This window comes from Desmodus rotundus, chromosome 10 (genome assembly GCF_022682495.2).
Source record: "Desmodus rotundus isolate HL8 chromosome 10, HLdesRot8A.1, whole genome shotgun sequence".
NCBI lineage: Eukaryota > Metazoa > Chordata > Mammalia > Chiroptera > Phyllostomidae > Desmodus > Desmodus rotundus.
In genome coordinates this window covers 101989161-102007848 of record NC_071396.1, presented here as the reverse complement: position 1 = coordinate 102007848, position 18688 = coordinate 101989161, and the positions used below count along the sequence as shown (strand labels likewise).

At 47.4% G+C, this 18688-nt stretch overlaps 1 long non-coding RNA gene across 1 annotated transcript in view; it reads right to left on the bottom strand.

Annotated features, from left to right (window-relative positions):
* Positions 1-18398, bottom strand: part of LOC123478712 (uncharacterized) — a 35934-nt gene extending 17536 nt beyond the window's left edge. The window contains exon 1 of the long non-coding RNA XR_006654015.2: positions 15402-18398. This is a non-coding gene — a long non-coding RNA (uncharacterized lncRNA). The remainder of the gene's footprint in view (positions 1-15401) is intronic.
* Positions 18399-18688: the final 290 nt, after the last annotated feature.

Below are 18688 nucleotides of genomic sequence, written 5' to 3'. Positions count from 1 at the left end.
GGGGAATAAATGAGGAGAGCTCGTCAGGGTGGAAGAGGAAAAGGAACTCAGTTATCACTTACTGCTATATGCCAGGCATGTCATTGTATAATGGCAAGAGCGTCCTGGTGTCCTCAGGGCAGTTTCGTATATAGGGGAATAATTTTCCAGGCCACCCAGGACAACTCTTGAAGGAGTCCAGTTGAGCTGGACAATCTGTGGCCATATCTCCTATACAACCCCCCCCCAATGGCACAAGAAAAGAGGAAGGGAGGGGAAAAGGAGAAACAGAGAGAACATGAGCTCATGCTCCATTTTGAGGCTGATGAAAGAGAAAGACAAATAATGAGAGAGATAAGATATGAATTCTTGATGGAGAATCTCCAGCTCTGTGATGTTGCAATTGACAAATGGATCCAAGGTGCAATTATTTGATGTGAAGAGATCTTCCAGGACAGCCAAGAAAATGGGCTGCTATTCTCGGAAACACCTCTGTAAGCACCCTGCCTGTGGTTAAGTCCCCATTAAATATCTGTTAATGCATTGGTGTTTCTGCTCAGGTAAGAAGGGTTTCGGCCAGGCAAAGCATCTTTAACTTCGGGTAGATGGCGGATTCTTCTGATTCCTTCCTGATGTTAGCTGCACTAAGGGCCCTGAAACTTATTTTAGGCGGCTTCACACTGTGTTTGGATTAGCACGGAACTCTTCTAAACAAACATAGACGGTGAAAGGGTTTTCTTTGGGTTTTAAGAGCATCGCCTCCTCTATCCATTTGTGATTTTAACTCCATTTCCGAGTCAATCAAATAATTTAAATAAATGACTCCATGCTTTTCTTCTTTCATAGACTCTTTTACTTATTTATTTTCTGAATCCTTCTAAGCTATTTTGCATTTTCTCATTATGCACTCCTCTCTCTCTCTGTCTCTCTGTCTGTCTCACACACACATGCGTAGAGTGTGCTGTCTGTGCCTCATAATTTGGTGCCAGCTGCATTATGACTAATAGGCAATTACAGTTTCCTCTTGAGAGCCAATGGAATATTAAATATTAAGAGTCCTCTGATTCGATGCAAGCGTTTGGATACTGATTTTAATCATGTTGGAGCTGAAAACGTGGTGACCTACTATAATCCCTCCAGAACAGAACCAAACCCAAGGGCTCTCCTGACTGGCACAGGGAATGCAGAGCCGCATTCTAGGCCTGGCTGTGGCACTAATTCCTTGTGTGACTTCTCCGCCCACAGGACTTACCCCAGGTGGGGCTTTGTGCCTCGCCTTTCTGCCAGACGCTCTCACCTGAGCATCAGACCCCAGACCTCACAGCATTGCACCAGGGATGTCTTCCCGGCCCTGAGTCTAGTGTAGGTTCCTCCGTTTCACTGCCCCAGGCCCTTATCCCCCACCGCCCCAGGCCCTTATCCCCCACCACCCCAGGCATTTATTCATTCACCTGAGTAGCTAATCCATGCCAGGCAACCTGCTAGATGTGGGGTGTGCAGGGAGAAAAGAAGAGGGCCCGACCTCATGGAGCTCAGGGCACCGAGTGGGGAGGGAAGGAGGGGCAGACGCACTTGCTCTCTACAGAGTGCAGCCACCATAAGTGCACCAAGTGAAAAGTGTGAGAAAGTTACCAAGGGACGTGAAGAGGCTAACCTCAGACCTCGGGTCCCACCTGAAGGTGTGAGAACCCTGGGATCAGGCACTTCTGGGAATTTAGGAGATTTCTTGACAGAAATCCACAGAAGGCACAGTGAGGTTAATTACTAAGGTTAAGCTGTGATGGGTGATCAGGGAATCAACTCTGAAGAGGGGACAGGAAGTTAATAAAGGAAAGGTCTGTGTGTGAACATAAGTGGTGGTGGGTTCCTCGTCTCCCTGTCGGCAAACACTGTAAAGAGGGTGGCCATGGCCCCCCAGCTCCTAGAACCACAGCTAACGGGGATGGAGTTGGGCTAGCAGATGCTGTCCGGGTAGATCGGGGCAGAGGGAGGCCCACCCCAAAATGGACCGATCAGAATGTTTCTCCAGGTTTCCAAATTGGAGCTAAGGGAAAGATCCAACAGTCAGGCCAGCTCCAGCGAGTGGAGGAAGCCATTCTGCAGTAGGAGAAAGTAGGAGAGAGAGAAGGAAGTAGTGGGGGGAAAAGGAAGCACAGATAGATAAGAGAGAGAGAGAGAGAGAGAGACACTGAGAGAGACTGAGACTGAGTGCTTGTGCCTGGGGTATTCAAACACTTGGTTTTAACTGTTTCTGAGGCCGGAAAGGAACCCCCTCCCTTTATTATGACTTGGTTGTTCAAGTCCTTAAAAAATAAAATCCTTCCTTTCTCTAATCTGGATTCCTTTCGTTTTCGTTACTTAATATCTCAAAAAGTCCAGGTGAGTGTAGATTACCTGCTACAGGGCAAGAGATAAGGTGGGCTCACAGCCCCCAGCAGTTACAGCAACACTCGAGGACACAGTTCAGCAGGGTCGAACCCACTCCAGGAATTATTACTGCAGAGACAGTATGTGAACATATGGTTTTGAATAAACTACTAAATCACAGCTATCTAAAGTTAACCTTAATTATTTGTATTATAATGTTAATTCAATATAATTTATCAAATATTTCTTATAAGCATCTAAACATAATATTGTTCTAGGAATCTGAAAGAAGGCAATGGTCAAAACAAGTCAGACATCACTAGCCTCCATTCTCGTTGGGGATAAACTTGAATATGTACAAACACATATTTCTATGCGATCTCCTTTATCTCCGTTTACTTTTAGCTCTTATCTAAACTGCGTGCAAGCTCCAAAGCCAAAATGCATTTGCAAATTTTCAAAATGCTATAACATTGATCAAATTCAAATGAGCAACACAACTTCATGTGACAAATGAATCTGTTCTAAAATTAAATTGCTTTCATTGGGTTTCATGGTAGAAAATATAGGTTGGGGTCTGTTCTATGTGTTTAATTTTTTTCTGTTTGATCCTCAATACTGTTAAAAATTCAAATGTATCATAAAGAATTGTATAAGTACATCCAAGACTCTGCTACTCTGCTGAATATAAGACCGCGTACATGTACCAAGTCTTCTTACAAGCAGAATCCAAAGGCCAGTTGTCATCACGAGCCTCCTGGTCACTCTGTAAAATTGGCTTGTTGGTTCAAACATAGGGCTAGCCAGCTTGAATTATTAAACTCAGCATTGAATAGGTAGCTAGCTATTCTATATGTTGCTGGTACTAAGAACAGAAGGATTTTCTCTTTGCCTCATCACTACCCCAGTTATCCCTAATGAACTGTCTTGATGAGTGGCACGCATAGCGAAGCATAAGCATGTCGCCTGTGATTAGGACAGTTATTAGTACTTAATAAGTACCAGGAGCTGTTCCAAGTGCTTCCTGTGAATCAACTCAACCAAGCCCCCAACAACCCTTCCAAACAAGGACTGTGCTGCTGGTCTCACTCACCGATGCGGGGAAGCTGAGACACAGAAAGGTTCAGTAGGTAACTGGCCCAAGTCCAGACCAGAGGAAGTGAGAGAGCCAGGATTTGAACCCACCCAGGTCTGGCTCTGGAGCCTCCCATCCAAATCCCCCAATGACACTGCTGTTGAAAGTGATGCCAACTATCACAACATGCTGTCTTTGTCATCTGGAGCGAGGATTACCCTGGGCGCCCCAGCATGACTCCATTCCCCCACCGCTTTTCGCTCTTGGAACACAGCGAATATTCGTTCACCCATCAAAGCTTTATGTCATTCGGCTTCCATTGGGCCAGAGTAGATTAAAATGCCGTTGCACATTCTGGCACTAAAATCACACAGATCAGGGATCGACAAGCTATGGCCCGTGGCCCAAAGCCTGCCTGCCGCCTGATGTTGTAAGCAAAGTTTGATTATGAACATAGCTGCACCCATTCATTCCTCGTTTACGTTACAGGCTATGGCTGCATTTGCACTGCAGAGCTGAGTTATGTGATTGCAATAGAAACCACATGGCCCAAAAAAGCCTAAAATATTTACTGTCTGGCCCTTCGCACACCAAGTGTGATGGCTTGAAATCCAGATGAAATAAATCATGTTCATGTTATTTTTTATAGGCTATCATCAAGAGGAGGACACATAATTTCTCCTCGAGAACTCTGGGGACTTGGATGCCAGTTTGAGAAACATTTCAGAAGTTATTTATGAGACAGACAGGCTTTGAGGATTTTAGCGACTTTCAGTGGCAGAGCAAAGGAAAGCATTCCTGTTTCTTGGGCGGAAGTGGTGAGCTGAACGCCTGCAGCAGCTCTGGGGGCTCAGGGTAGGTCTTCGCACACAAGAGACATGTTTCCACATTTGGACCAGGACTGTGACTTCACCTCACTGGCACGGGTAGGACTGCGGTTGAATGAGGTCACATGACTCATTCTGGCCCAGGAGCCAAGAGCAGAAGTGACGTGTGCCTTCCTGAGCCAGAGCATTTACCGATCGATGCAAGATCCCCCTAGCTCTCTATCTTTCTGGCACAACTGGCCACGTTCGACACGGTGGCTGCTCTGTCAGCCAGGGTTCCCGAGTGACCACCATTCTCAAAGCCTTCTTGCCAGACCCCAATAGATGCTTCACATGAGTAGGAAATAAACCTGTGGATTAGTGCGCTGGGAATATTATAACAAAGTACCTCCGAGTGGATGGCCTAACCAACAGAAAATTGTTTTCTCCCAGTTCTGGAGTGAGGCCCAGCATCACTGGCTCCTGCTGAGGAGTGGCGAGAGCGGGGATGGGGAGAGCCTGGGTCAAGCATCTCTCCGGGGCTCAGAGATGACTGACCATCTTGTTCCGAGGTTCCTACTGTCTTCTCTCTGCGTGGCTCCGTGTCCAGATTTTCCCTTCTCATAAGGGTCACCTGTCATATCAGAGTAGAGCCCATCCTAATGAGCTCATTTTCATTTAATTACCTCTTACCGATCCTATCTCCAAATATGGCCACCTTCCGAGGTCCTGAGAGTTAGGACTTCAACATATGAAATGTTTTTTGGGGGGGACAAAATCCAGCCCATACCACCACCTATTGTTTGAAGCTGCTGAGATGGGGGCGGTCTGTCACCACAGCACAAGCCGGCCTATCCTGACACAGGAACAATCACGTGTAGACTGAGAGCGACAGCTCCTCTGAGCTGTCTGTGCATATTTATGGCCCCATTAACAACACACCAGGGACTTCATTTAAAAAAAAAATGTTACATGTGTCACAGCCATGAATAAATTAGCTCGCAGCAATATTCTTAGAGCTAGAACATTATTGTTTTTTTCCCCATTTTAGGAAGCTGAGGGCCAGAGGAGATAAATACTTCTTCCCGGCAGACAGGCAAGTCCCAGCCAGCGGCAGGCTGATGCCCCGTCACCTGGGAATTCCAGCCAGCCTGGTCGCCTTCCTGCTTCCCTGGGCCCCGAGGTGGCCACGCCCGACCCTCAGGCAGCATTTCCTCCCCTCGGGCCAGACCTGTCAGTGACTCCCCAGAGCCTGTCTGGCCTTGTGGCGGTTATGAACTCAGGATGCCTCTTGCTCACTTAGATGTCATCGTGTGCCTTGTGACAGATTAATTCCTTAATCACCTATTTGAGTTTTTCACTTCACAGCAAGCCTCCCCTCCCATTCTGCCTGGTTATGAAATGTCAGATTGCTCCAAGGGGTTCACTTCCCCAGCGGAGACCCTCCAGGCTCTGAATGAAAGGAATCCCCAGGGCGGGAAGTGTCTTCTGTATCAGTTCCCTGTGGATGCTGTAACAAATTGTCACCGATGCCGTAACTGGAAACAAAACAAATGTTTTCCCTCACAGTTCTAGAGTTCAGAAGTCTGAAGTCAAGGTGTCATCCGGGCCATGTGGTCTCTGCAAGTCCCAGGGGAGAATCCTTCCTGCACCCTCTAGCCTCTGGTGGCTCCCAGCAGGCCTCATGCTTCCTTGGGGTCCCTCCCATCTCTCCCTCTGTCTCCACATGACACTTTCCAAGTCTCGAATCTCCCTCTGCCCATCTCCTATAGGATGCTTGTCGTTGTGTTGAAGGACCACCTGGATAATCCAGGATGATCTCATCTCAGGATCCTTAACTTATTTACACCCACCATGACCCTTTTTCCAAAAAAGGTCATACCCACAACCTCCAAGGATTAGGACGGGGGCTATAGCCTTTGGGGGCCACTGTTCAACCCATTATACTCCCTCTCTGAAGCATCATGGCAAGTTCTTAACTTTAACCTTCACAAGCACCTTCTGAAAAGTCAACACACACCTTTAAAGATACAAAAATCAAGGCAACAAGAGGTTAAGCAACTTATTTGAAGTCTAATAGCTAAGTTAATGTCAAGGCCAGCATTCTCCCTAGAAAGGTCTAACTCCACTCTACCACAATCAAAAGGGAGAAAACATAGAGACTGATTATGTTTCACACAGAAGATAAAGGTAGGAACGATGGGCTGGCACCCCAGGGGGGCGGGTGGTTGGCTGAGTCTAGGGAAGAATTCTCTAACAGCTGAAGCTGCCCAGGAATGAGTGGGCTTCCTCGTGCCTCCCCAAGGCTCCCATCACTGAACACCCAACCGGAAGCCGGCAACCATCTGCCATGGATGTATTAAGGAATTCCAACCTGCAATGGAGGTTGTTGAGAGACAATGTGCTTTGTTCAATGAAGAACTAACCCAATTTAAGCAGCTGTGTAAATCATTCCATGATTTGCAATATTAAATCCATGACAGCTGATGTCTTCTGAAATCACCATTAACCAAAGAAAAGCAGTGTTTGACCATGTTCATTTCCTGGGCTGCTTTTTATATTATGTTCTCTCTGTTTTAGGGTTAATTTTATACTCATTGCATTTCATTTTCCTTTATACACTGAAGAATAATAGTATTTACTCTCTCTTTAGGACATTCCTGAGACAATGGGGCCTGACTCCTCCACTCCTTTAATGAAGTACTTCACGTGTGCCAAATATCAATCCATTCAGTTTACTCTACAAGGTTTTGGTTTCTTGGGCTCTGTGTTCCTACAAGAACTTCCTGGCGTCCTCTGCCTGATTGTGGTTCTCTGCTTTCCACAGTTTGAATGTCTTCTTTCTGAATGCCTGAGAATGCTGACAAAGGAGACGGATGCTGATGTGAATTCAACAGTAATAATATAACAACCACAAACGCTTCCCTAGTGTACCTACTATGCTCCATGTCCCTGAGTATTTAGAATATATTAACTCATCTAATCTCCACAACAACCCCATGCAGTAGGTACTATTCTAATTATCCCCATTCTGAACACGAGGAAGCAGAAGAATGAGGAAGTTAAGAGATTTGCAAGCAGCAGAGTCAAGAGTCAAATCTGGGTAGTTGGTTTCTATGATCCCCACCCTTAATCCGCCCTTTCCAGTTTTGGGTTGCAGGACTGTTGATGGTCAAGGGACCCGAGGTGAGCTGTCCACCTCCTTGGGCAGTGGCTTCCTTGCCTGTGAAACAAAGGACAGTCCAGGTGCTCATCACCTCCACCTCTGCAGTCCCAGGAGGCAGCATGTCCAGGTGGTGACACTGAGGCAGACAAGAACCCTCAGTTCACTGCAGAGGAAAGGCTCCTCGTCTGTGTGCAGAGCTCTCTGTGCATGAAAATAACCTCATTTGACTTGGAAATCCCTTCCAAGTGTGGCCAGCTCTTTCTCTGCACCCCATTCCCCTCACTTTCTCCCATGTGCAGCTGGAGAACCAGTGCTCAGCAGGCATTAAAACGCTCGTTGCGTTCTCAGTTATTTCATAGTATCCCCAACTTCCTCTTGGCAAAATGTACCATTCACCATATACATTAGATTCATTTACTCCTTCACCCCGTACACATTCACCGAGTCCCCAGGCTGTGCCAGGCACTGTGATAGGCTGTGTTTATGTTGCCATTTCAGTGAAATGGGAGTTTGGTGGCTGTATTAGGATTAGGCTAGCTACTATAACAGATAAATCTCCATATTTTAATGGTTTAACGGGTAAAAGTTTATTTGCTGTTCAGATAAAGTGTCAAACCGGTTCTGACCCAGGTTCTTTCCCTCCTGTGGCTCCACCCTCCCCTGGGGCATGGGAGTAATTTATGCTCAGCTGCCTGCTGGGGAAGGAGCCAGAGTAGAGGAGGCACACCGTTCTGCTAGTCACCTCTGCCCAGGAGTGACACTCACCTTGGTGACGTGATGCCTGGCCTGGGGTGGGTACAGAGGTGGGGTGCTGCAGTGTGTCACCCTAGCTCGGCAGCCTCCTCCCAAAGGGCAGCCTGCCTGTCTCGTGGGGGGGCAGCCAGCATGGGTGACCTGTGGCCAGTTTACCAGAATTCGCTGGGTGCAGGAGGGTGGGGATGTGGATTGCCGGACTCTTCGGCAGAGTTTCTCCCAGCAGCTGGGCCCCAAGTCAGGAACTCGGACAGTGCTCTGCCTATCTTTGGCGGCCCTTCTTTGGAAGTTACTTTGAAAGCAGTTTAGGAACAAAAGCTCCTTCCTTGTAAATCTTCAATCATGGCAATATGCATTCTTTGTGAGCTGATTTAATTCTTGCAAATACGTCGTGAGTCATTCAGAGTCAAGTCTGGAGCATAAAAAAGAGGCTCTGTCAGGCTGGTCTGAATCACAGTCAAAATGTATCAATACAGAGATTGATCCTCCTGTGTGCCCACTTAACTGGCTCTGAAAGCAGCTCCTTGGGAGGAGGGGAGCCCCAGTGTTTTGAGCAAGGGTAGGACTATTTGATGGCAATGGAGCAAGAAAGCTGTTCTGGGTGTCAGAGGATCTGTGTATTACATGGATTTCCCAGGACCAGCCTTGGGACTCTGTCTGGGCCTCAGTTTCTTCATCTGAAATCGAGGGGGAGAAAGGGGATTAGTTCACCTCTCACCTTCCTTGAGGCTCTGACATTCGGGATTCTAAACAAAAGTGTTTGAATACTACCTCTCATCTTCTTAGGTCACTGCCTGATGGTTTGTTTATTTTTTGTTAAGTTTTTAAAAATTATTTTTATAGAGGGGGAGGGAAGGAGAAAGAATGGAGAGAAACACCAACGTGTGGTTGCCTCTTATGTGCCCCTACTGGGGACCTGGCATGCGCAACCCAGGGATGTGCCCTGGGGAATTGGTGACCTTTTGGTTCACAGGCCAGTGCTCTATCCACTGAGCCACACCAGCCAGGGCCCGAGGGTTTGTTTAAAGACAGCCTCATTATTGCTGAAACTCAGCCTTGTATTTCTGGCTGTTGACACACTGAATGTTCTAGAATCAGGGAAGCCCAGGCTAGAAGACCACCCATCAGGCTGCTTGCGGGTCACACTGCACAAGCCCCGGATCCTAGCACAACGCCCGATACCAGGAGGCACCAGTCCGCGCTTGCTGTTGGGACTGCCTCTCTCTGACTATTGCTGTCGCCCATCCCCTCCGGATCTGCTCTGTGACATCCCTGCCAACGACCTGGTGGAGGGGACCCCTTGGCTTGTCCCTCAAAAGGGGACTCTTTGCTTCCCTCTTTGGATAGTGCTGTTTTTAAATTTTTATTTTGTACAAAGGAATGCTAGCTAGTAACTCCTATTCTCTATTCCCAGCTTCTCTTTTCAGAGCCTGCTCTAAAAAGAAGTCTCTTCCAGGCGACGGCTCTCAAACACTGAATGCCAAGTTCAAAGTCCCTACTGTCTCTCCAGAATCTGTAGGTTTCTAAGTTCTCAATTGTTCTTTCACAACTCTGACTGCTCCTTGCGAAGGAACCAGCTTGTCTTTATTTCCCTTAAATGGGGCAGCTGAGAATGAACCATAGGTGTGACTGGGCCTGAGCCCAGGAGAACAGGAATGTCTCAGGGTTCCGACCTGGCCTGTGCATTGGAATCACTTGGGAAGCTTTTACAATCCTGATGCCCAGGCCACACCTCAGGCCGTTTACATCAGATTCTCCCCAGATTTGACATCAATGTATTTTCAAGCTTCTAGGTGATACCAACGTGCTGTCAACATGAAAAAGCACTGTTCTGTCTAGCTGCCTGTTCCTATTAATGTGGCCTAAATCCCAATCGATTTCTGCCAGTCTCATTCATCACCATGTTGAGTCATATTTAACGTGCTGTTAAGAAAACCATCTATTATTTTTATGAAGCCATGGATCCCCACTTCTTTGTTGCAATTTGATTTTTTAATATATCAGGTACAAATATTTCATACAGATGAAATCTTTTCTGGCTCAATCTGCCCCTTTTGTAAAACCCAGAGGGCAGCCAACATTTTTCTGTGAAGGACCAGATAGTAAATATTTCAGGCTTTGCAACCCATCCGGTCCCTGGGGCCGCAAATCAACTCTGCCGCAGTAGCCCCAAAGCAGCCACAGACAATGCGTAAACAGCTGACATGGCTGAGCTCTAATGAAACTTTGTTTACAAAAACAGGCAGCAGGCCAGACTGGCCTATGGGCTGTTGTTTGCCAGCCCCTGGTAGGACTGATCAAGTTTATTTTGGTTCCCAATTCTGTCATTTAACACATCAGCTATGCTTTCCACCTTCCGCTGATGAACAAGTCAGATAAGCACCCTTTCTTTCTTCCATCTAAGTCCCTGATAAAACCGAATAAACCGAGCTTGTCAAAACCACCTCATGGTAATGAGATACCACCTCATACCCATTCGGATGGCTATGATTAAAAAAACAAAAACAAAAAACAATAGGTGTTGGTGAGGGTGTGGAATGAAGCCTTGTGCACTGTTGGTGGGAATGCAAAATGGTCCACCTGCACTGAAACACGGTCTAGCAGTTCCTCAGAAAAGGTGAACATAGAACTGCCATATGATCCAGCAATTCCGCTCCTAGGTATATACCCAAAGGAATTGAAAGCAGGGACTCAAACAGATATTTGTACAACCACATTCACAGCAGCATTATTCACAACAGCCAAAACATGGAAACAACCCCAATATCCACCAATGGATAAATGGATAAGTAAAATGGGGCAATAGATACAGTGGAATATTTTTCAGCCTTAAAAACGAAGGATCTTCTGACACCTGCTGCACGGATGAACCTTGACGACATTATGCTGAGTGAAATAAGCCAGGCACAGAAGGACAAACACTGTGTGATTCCACTTACATGGGGTACCTAGAGTGGGCAAATTCAGAAAGACGGAAAGCAAAACAGAGGTTACCAGGGCCTGGGGGTGGGGGGCAGGTAGTAGGGAAGGGAGAATTTCTGTTTAACAAAGAGATACAGAGTTTCAGAATGTGAATGTGTTCAGCGCACTTGAAAGTAATTAAAATGGTAACTTTTGTTATTTATATTTTACCACAAGTTAAAAAAAAAAGAAGAAAGAGCCTGAGACCAACTCTGAGGACCACCCCGCAGCTGTCATCAAAGTCAGTGCACTTCTGGTGTCACCATTCAGTCTGTAGCTAGAACAGGTGATAGAAACTTGTGAATAGAAAGAAGTGAATGAACCTGCCATCGATCTCCCATCAACATCATAATGTTTTCCTCTTATCAATAAGATCATAATCGAGCTCATAAATTCCTTAGCATGTTCACTATTCTATTTGTATATCTATTAATCTATCAGCTCAGTCACCTGCCAAGGAATGGAGAGGTTGGCTTTTCGTTCCAAAAAAGAAGAGTTGGTGGAAGGGCCTGCGGGCTGCCCTACCCTGCGTGCTGAGAAGCTCCCTCTGGGGTGGGCGACAGCCTCCTCACCTGAACAGACACCTGGAAGGGTCTGCCGGGCCCCTAATGACAAGTATTCAAATGGAACAAGGTACTTCTCTTCCTTTTATTCCTCATCTCGGGGCATACAATGGAAAATATCCACAAGAGAGCCCAGCATTGCAACAGCGGGTTCGGATAGTGAAGGGAGCCGTCTCTGTGGAGTGTAGCTCCCTCTAGTGTTGGACAGGGGGAAAAGGGCAGACAAACAGGCTTTGAAAACTTGCCTTCTGTCGTTTGGCATTGTTTTGTAACACAATTAAGTTTGTCATGCAATTTCCAACGGCCATTCTTGGTACCTATATCTGCTAAACAAAACTTTCACGTGTTAATATGAAAACATCTAGGACTACTTAAATTTGCTGCCTACAACAAAGAAAGGAAAGAAAAACTATGATGCTTTTTTATTTTAGTTCAGTTTCCCAAGATGGTGTTTTACGGTCTTATGATACAGGATGGATGAAGGAGCAAAATCAATTCCCGTTTGTCCCATAAGCCACCCCCTTTCATTTCTATCCTACAGAGTTCCATAATACTTCTTACATTACCGCAGGCGAAGGGGCCTTCCTTCTAAACTAAAAGGGGATGACCCTAACAAGAGGTCAGCTTGGAAGGCAACGTTCGCACAACCCACACCCTTCTCCTCTAAGGTTTGGCTTGGATATTATCCTCTTGAAAAGAAGTTGTTCACCCTTAATATTTTTGATGTCACAACTCTTTTTTAAAAAAATGCCTTTTCTTTTAAAAAAGATTTTATTTACTTATTTTAGAGAGAAGGGAAGGGAATGAGAAAGGGAGAGAAACATCAATGTGTGGTTGCCTCTCATGTGCCCCCAAGGGGAGGGGGGCTGGTCTGCAACCCAGGCATGCACCCCAACTGAGAATTGAACCTGCAACCCTTTGGTTCCCAGGCCAGCACTCAATCCACTGAGCCACAACCAGCTAGGGCAGGATGCCAGCAACTCCTGAGAAATAATGAAAGCGATAGACCCAACCCCTTTCTATGCCCCTCCAATGCACACACAGGCAAACCTGCTCACACATAACTCCAGGAGAGCCCCTCTCCCTCATGTCCAGTCATGGGCCCTAGATTTCAGGTTAAGAATCCAAAAGGGGCCAGCATTCCCTTCAGTCTGGGAGTGTGGAGCCCACTGAGAATGGAGCTCAGTCCTTCCTTAGGTGTGTGGAGCCCAAGTGAGGTAGAGTTGTCATCAACACCACACCTTAGAGCAGCCAGCCGTTTTCCCAGCAGCCCACAAGCATGGTCCCTCACAGTCACCTGGTGAGATCAGTGAGGATGGAAGCACTCAGTGCAGGGTGCCAGCCACAAGGGAAATATTAGAGAAATGCAGACACATGGACTTTTTCGTGATCGTAACCAAACCTTTATTAAATACGTGCCCCTCTTCTCTGCTGCCATCTGCTGGTGGCCACAGTGGAGGGAAACAAGGGGAGATGATCATAATGCGCTCCTTCAGCGGGCAGCTGAGCTATACTTATTCAGGCATTTGTGGGGACACCTAAGAGGCCAGCAACTGAACACCAGGCCTGTCACTAAACAGATGGGTGTGTCTCCAGCTAGTGGGATATCCAGCCGATCGGAAGTGTCACCATCTTCCCACCACCCCTAAGGATGCCCCAGTCAACTCCAGGGTGGCTGGGGCTGCCCAGTGTGTCCCTACTACCACCTTTCCCATGCTGCCCTGCAACGATCAGCTAGGCGACTTGATCTCACTGGTTGGGTGCAGGCCCAGCACCAAGTGATTTACTTCCTAGACTAGCAGAGCACAGTGCCTGACGCTTAAGCTGTTTCAAACTCCACTCAAGGACCATCAGCCTCTGGACTCGTCTAGGTCCTCTGAGACGCAGATGCCAAGATGGGCTCAAACATGCAAGGGTTTAACAGGGGAAGTGTCCACGTGAGCAGAAATGGGGAGAGGGTTGGCTGAGAGAGCTGTAGGCCGTAGTTCGAGGCTAAAATGAGTGAGGAGAGTGGGAGAGAAGGTGGAGTGGAAGAGCCTTGGGTTGTCAGGCCATCCAAGGAGGGTTCGTCCAAGCTGTGGGGGGGGAGGGTCCTCGAGCCAAAGTCAGCCATCTAAGAAGTGTGTGCCCCTGAGTGGGCCGACCTCGGTGTCTCTGCCACACTCATTAGTTGGCCGGGAGCAGCCCTCAGTACGTGGGGTGTTAGTGCAGTGTCTTTTCGCAGTGACACACCCTGTAGCTGGAGGTCTCTGGGTACTTCTCAGGGCAGCCACTCTGTCTATCCCACCAGCTCCTTTCAGTTCTCCAGCCTCATCGAGATCTTCACTTGGCTAATCTCACTTTCCCACTATCCCTCGTTCCTCTGTGCCCTCCTTCCCCTTCTTACACAACTGGGACTCCGGGGCCCAGCCCTAGACGCCCTCCCTTGCAAACACCCTCGACTCTGCTGGCTCCCTCGCACTCTGAGATGCTCCTCTGGTGGAGCAGACCCCAGGAGATGCCTCTTTCCCACTCCCCCCTTCTGAACAGACACTCATTTTGTTAGTGGTAGTCACCATACCACCCTAAGCCCATGGTCCTCGGACTTTGCTGTGTCACGGTCGCCTGAAAGGCTTGTTAAGGCAGTCACTGCCTGGCCCCACACCATTCCCGTTTGAGAGATCTCAATGGAGGCCTGGGAATTTATGTTTTCAGTAAGTTCTCAGGGGATGCTAATGCTGCTGGTCTAAAAATCCCACTCTGAGAACCACTGGTCTAAGTCTGCCCTTGTAACCCCGCAGCCCTCCTGAAGGAGGCCTGACGGAAGCCTCCCAGCATGTGGCATTCCTGTGGCAGCTGTACTGGCTGGCTAGTGAAAGCGTCTCTTTCTCTCCTGCCCTGCATGAGTGGGCAAGCAAAGACACCTATCTGCCACCAGGAGTCACATCAGAAGCAAGATACAAGCACAGAGGGAAAGTGATACATGGACAGCAGCTTCCAGAGGGAAAGGCCTCGGATCCTTGACCAAATCATCAAGCCACAGAATCAACCAGCCCTGGAGCTTGACCTGCCTCTGAACTTCCTTTTAAGTTAAATAATTTATTGTGTTGTTTAGGCTGGTTTGGGGGAGGTTTTCTGTTACTTGCCATCACAACTATCCTAGCTGATACACCTGGGAAAAAAAACAAAGCTTCGCCTAACCCAACTGTACCTGGACTCTGCACCTACCCCTAAACAGCTGAATTCATTTCTTTTAATGCATGAACCAAATTGAATTGATTTACTTCAAAATTAGGAACATTGCCCTAGCTGGTGTAGCTCAGTGGATTGAGCATCGGCCTGAGAATCAAGAGGTCACTGGTTCGATTCCCAGTCAGGGCCCCTGCCTGGGTGTCAGGCCAGGTCCGCGGCTGGGGGCGTGCAGGAGGCAACCAGTTGATGTTTCTCTCACACATCGATGTTTCTCTCCTTCTCTTTCTCCCTCCCTCCCCTCTCTCTAAAAATAAAAACAAATTAGGACCATCACTTTCACTCTCATCTGGCACCTAGGAATACCTGTCAACTTTCCTACAATGTCCTGACGGCTTCCCTTCCTTGCTGTCTGGGGTGATCACATCATACTCTCTCCTCCGTCATCACATCAGTCTCATCCCCTCCCCCCCGTCAGTGGTACCTGCCCTACACTTCACAGAAAGGTAGAGGCAAGTCAGAAAGGAACGGCTTCATCTCTCCCCTCAAGCCTCTCACCTTACCTGTGTTTGTACCTGTAAACTTCACTTTTGCTCCTGTTAGAGATGAGGAAGGCTTCGTGCTCTTCCTTCCTGCCACCCCCTCCGCCTAGGTTGGATTTTAAAGCCTTTCTGCTCCCAAGGACTCTGCTCTTGTGATGATCCATCCCCTTCTCTCAGACCAGGGATTTGAGCCTCAGCGACTGGCAAATAAACATGGTGGGGTAGTGTGAGCATTTCAGAAAATATTCGTCCTTGATTCCAAGTCCCACTCCAACTACACCCGCTCTTCCTGCTCCCTTTCCCAGCTCGTGTTAGCTCTTGAACTTGCCCCAGCTGGACTCTCTCAGTGTCTGCCACTCCAGTGAAATGCCATGCTCGAGGTCATCATCACATCATACATCAAAGGCAATACTCAGTTCTCAGTCTTCCTGTGACTAGATCACTCAGCGGCAGCTGACACAGTTGACTTCTCCTTTACCTCAAAATACTTCCAGGCTCTGGGTCTCTTCCCACTGCGCTGACCCCTCCGTCTATTCTGGTTCCCCCTCAGCTCCCCAGCTGCAAGTACTGATGTTATATGGACTTTTGTCTTCACTGCCTTCCTCCTCTGTATCTATACTCCCCCTCTAAGTCATCTCCCCTAGCCCTGGGGCTTTATATACACAAACACATAAATTAAATCGATTGCCGTCCAACCCGTAAACCCCTCTCCCTCAAGCGCCAGGCTCACATCTAACTGTCCACCTGGTATTGCAACTTCTGGGTCTAACATGCATCCTGTCTTTAGCTGGGGGGAGCGGGGAGGGGGGAGGCTTTTCCTCCTTGGAATTCCGGCTGCTTCATGGTCTGGCAACATCAGCTGTGTGACATGCGCAAAAAAAGTTAGGATGCTACCACCTACCCAGCCTTCTCTTCTGGTCAGGGTGAGAGCAACGCTCTTTCCAGTTTTCAGCACCTCGGTGGGAGAAGAGTGATCACACCGAGGTACTCTGAGGTCCAAAGGAAGAAAGGTAGGTGCAGTCACTTGCTGGATTCTACAGTCTTCATAAAAATTAAAGCTGTTACATTAACACAAGGGCAGCAGGCACAATCTGTAGGAACGCACCGTGATTTGTAACACACAACACTGGAAACAATCGACATTTCTGTCGAGAGCAGAATAGAAGACTGACGTGGCCGCACAATAGAACGCCACACAATGGCATGAACACACTAGCACACGCAATGACATTATTTTATCTAAGAAACACGTCAGGTGACAGGAGCCAGGCACAAAAGAGCACATAGAGTATGACTGCATTTATAGAAAGCTCAAAAACATGCAAACAGCTAAAAACTATATTTTAGGGTATATCATATGATAGGCTATAATGACGAGCAAGAGAATGATTAACACAAATTTCAGAATGGTGGTCACTATTTTCTAAAGTAATAAGTTGGTGTAAAAGAAAAAAAAGTACAGTTTAAGATTTCCATTTCCCCATGACTATTGTCCTCACTGCTTTATGGCCTCGAGGGAAGGTCAGAGGTAATAACTGATGGTGTGTTGGGCTGATTAAACATTAATATTCTAGCTCCAGAGGTGGAGCCTGAGTTAGATCCTTCTCTCTGTAGATTGAGGACTTTACTCAGCGACAGTGACTCACAGAAAATGTGAGCTTCATTGCCGCCTCTTGCCAGCTTGACCCAACGGTTAGATATGAAGGATCTCTGTTGAAGGAGGGAACCCAAAGTTCAAGTTTCTCTGAGTCTAGACAGGGTTTGGTGTATGCTGGCTGCAGAAAAGGGCGGGTGTGATCTATTAAACTGTCTAGGGGGGCCTCAAAGAAAGCTGGGTCCATGTGGTCTCACCAGAGGAAGAGCAGCCCCTTGGTTGTGGGTGGAGGGGAGTTCAGTGGATAGAAGAGCAGCAGACCATTTAGTGACCCAATAAAGAAAGTCACATTTCAAAACAGCATGGGTTTTGACAGGGTTTAATCCCCTGTCCCTGTAAGAGTCACCAGGGACCCCGTCCAGACAGGCAGAAAGTGCTTTGAAGAGCGTTTAATAAAGCACTTACCTCCCATTTACTAAATGCCAGGCACTGTTCTAGCTCCATTGTAAACATTAGTCCATTTGATCCTAAGAGGTGGGTGATATCGTTGTCACCATTTCATAGAGGAGAAAACTCGCCCAAGGTGACACAGAGGGTCAGTGGGGGTTCCAGAGCCCCGGGCCACCTCGTCTCCAGCAGCTCTCACAATGCCTTGTGGCTGGTCTAAGGCTCAGGAGTTCCAAAGTCACCTGTTTGAATGGGCAGAGAGAGGGGCCTTGCCCAGCTTCCTCTGCCCGTGTGCAGAGGTGGACATGTTCTCACAGAATTTAACTATGGGCCTGGAACCAGTGGCCGAATTTACATAGCCCGGAGACCAGCTCCTTGCCAACGCCACTGGTGGCCCGCAGCGCTAGGCGGATTGTCTCTCCTCCTCAGCAGATGCTCTCAACAACAGCTTTGGGAACAAAATCATAAAAAAGTACAAGGTCCTGGCCAGGTAGCTCAGTTGGAAGAAGCGGGGTTAAAATTTTCATTGAAATGATAAACTGGATGAATGATCTCATGAGTCTGGTAGAAGATCAAAAGTCAATAAGAAACTGCTCTCCTCCTTGACCGTCTTTGAAGAAGTCTTTCCAGGTCTTTGTCTGTGAAATGAAAACCTGGGCTAGGAGTTTCCAAACACAGTTCTGTCTCTGAATTACAGAGAACTATGAAAAAATACAAGCTTCTCCTCCCAACCCCCAAAATTTCTATTTGACACAGAAAGCTAGGCACAATTCTGGAGCAATTCTTTCTCCCATGACTCAAGATAATCAAGTTTTTAGCATATATCAGGCCCATAAGAAAGACAGAGTTCTGAGCCCTGGCTGGTGTGGCTCAGTGGATTGAATGCCAGCCTGTGAAGCAAGGGGTAGCCAGTTCGATTCCCAGTCAGGGCACACACCTGGGTTGCAGGCCAGGTACCCAGTAGGGGGCATGTAAGAGGCAACCACGCATTGACATTTCTCTCCCTCTCTTTCTCCCTCCCTTCCCCTCTCACTAAAAATAAATAAATAAAATCTTTTAAAATAATAATAAAAAAGAAAGAGTTCTGCATTACTATGAGATTTTCATTAATTATAGAATTAAAAAGAATTCTTACCAATATATCAGCTACGCCAATAGCTATAGACGTTGATGTGACGGAGTTGACGAGAGACAAATAGAAGCTTAGATCCCTCCTCTCTTACAAAAATACATAACAGGAAGCAAAAGGAGTGGTTTTGGTTCCTCT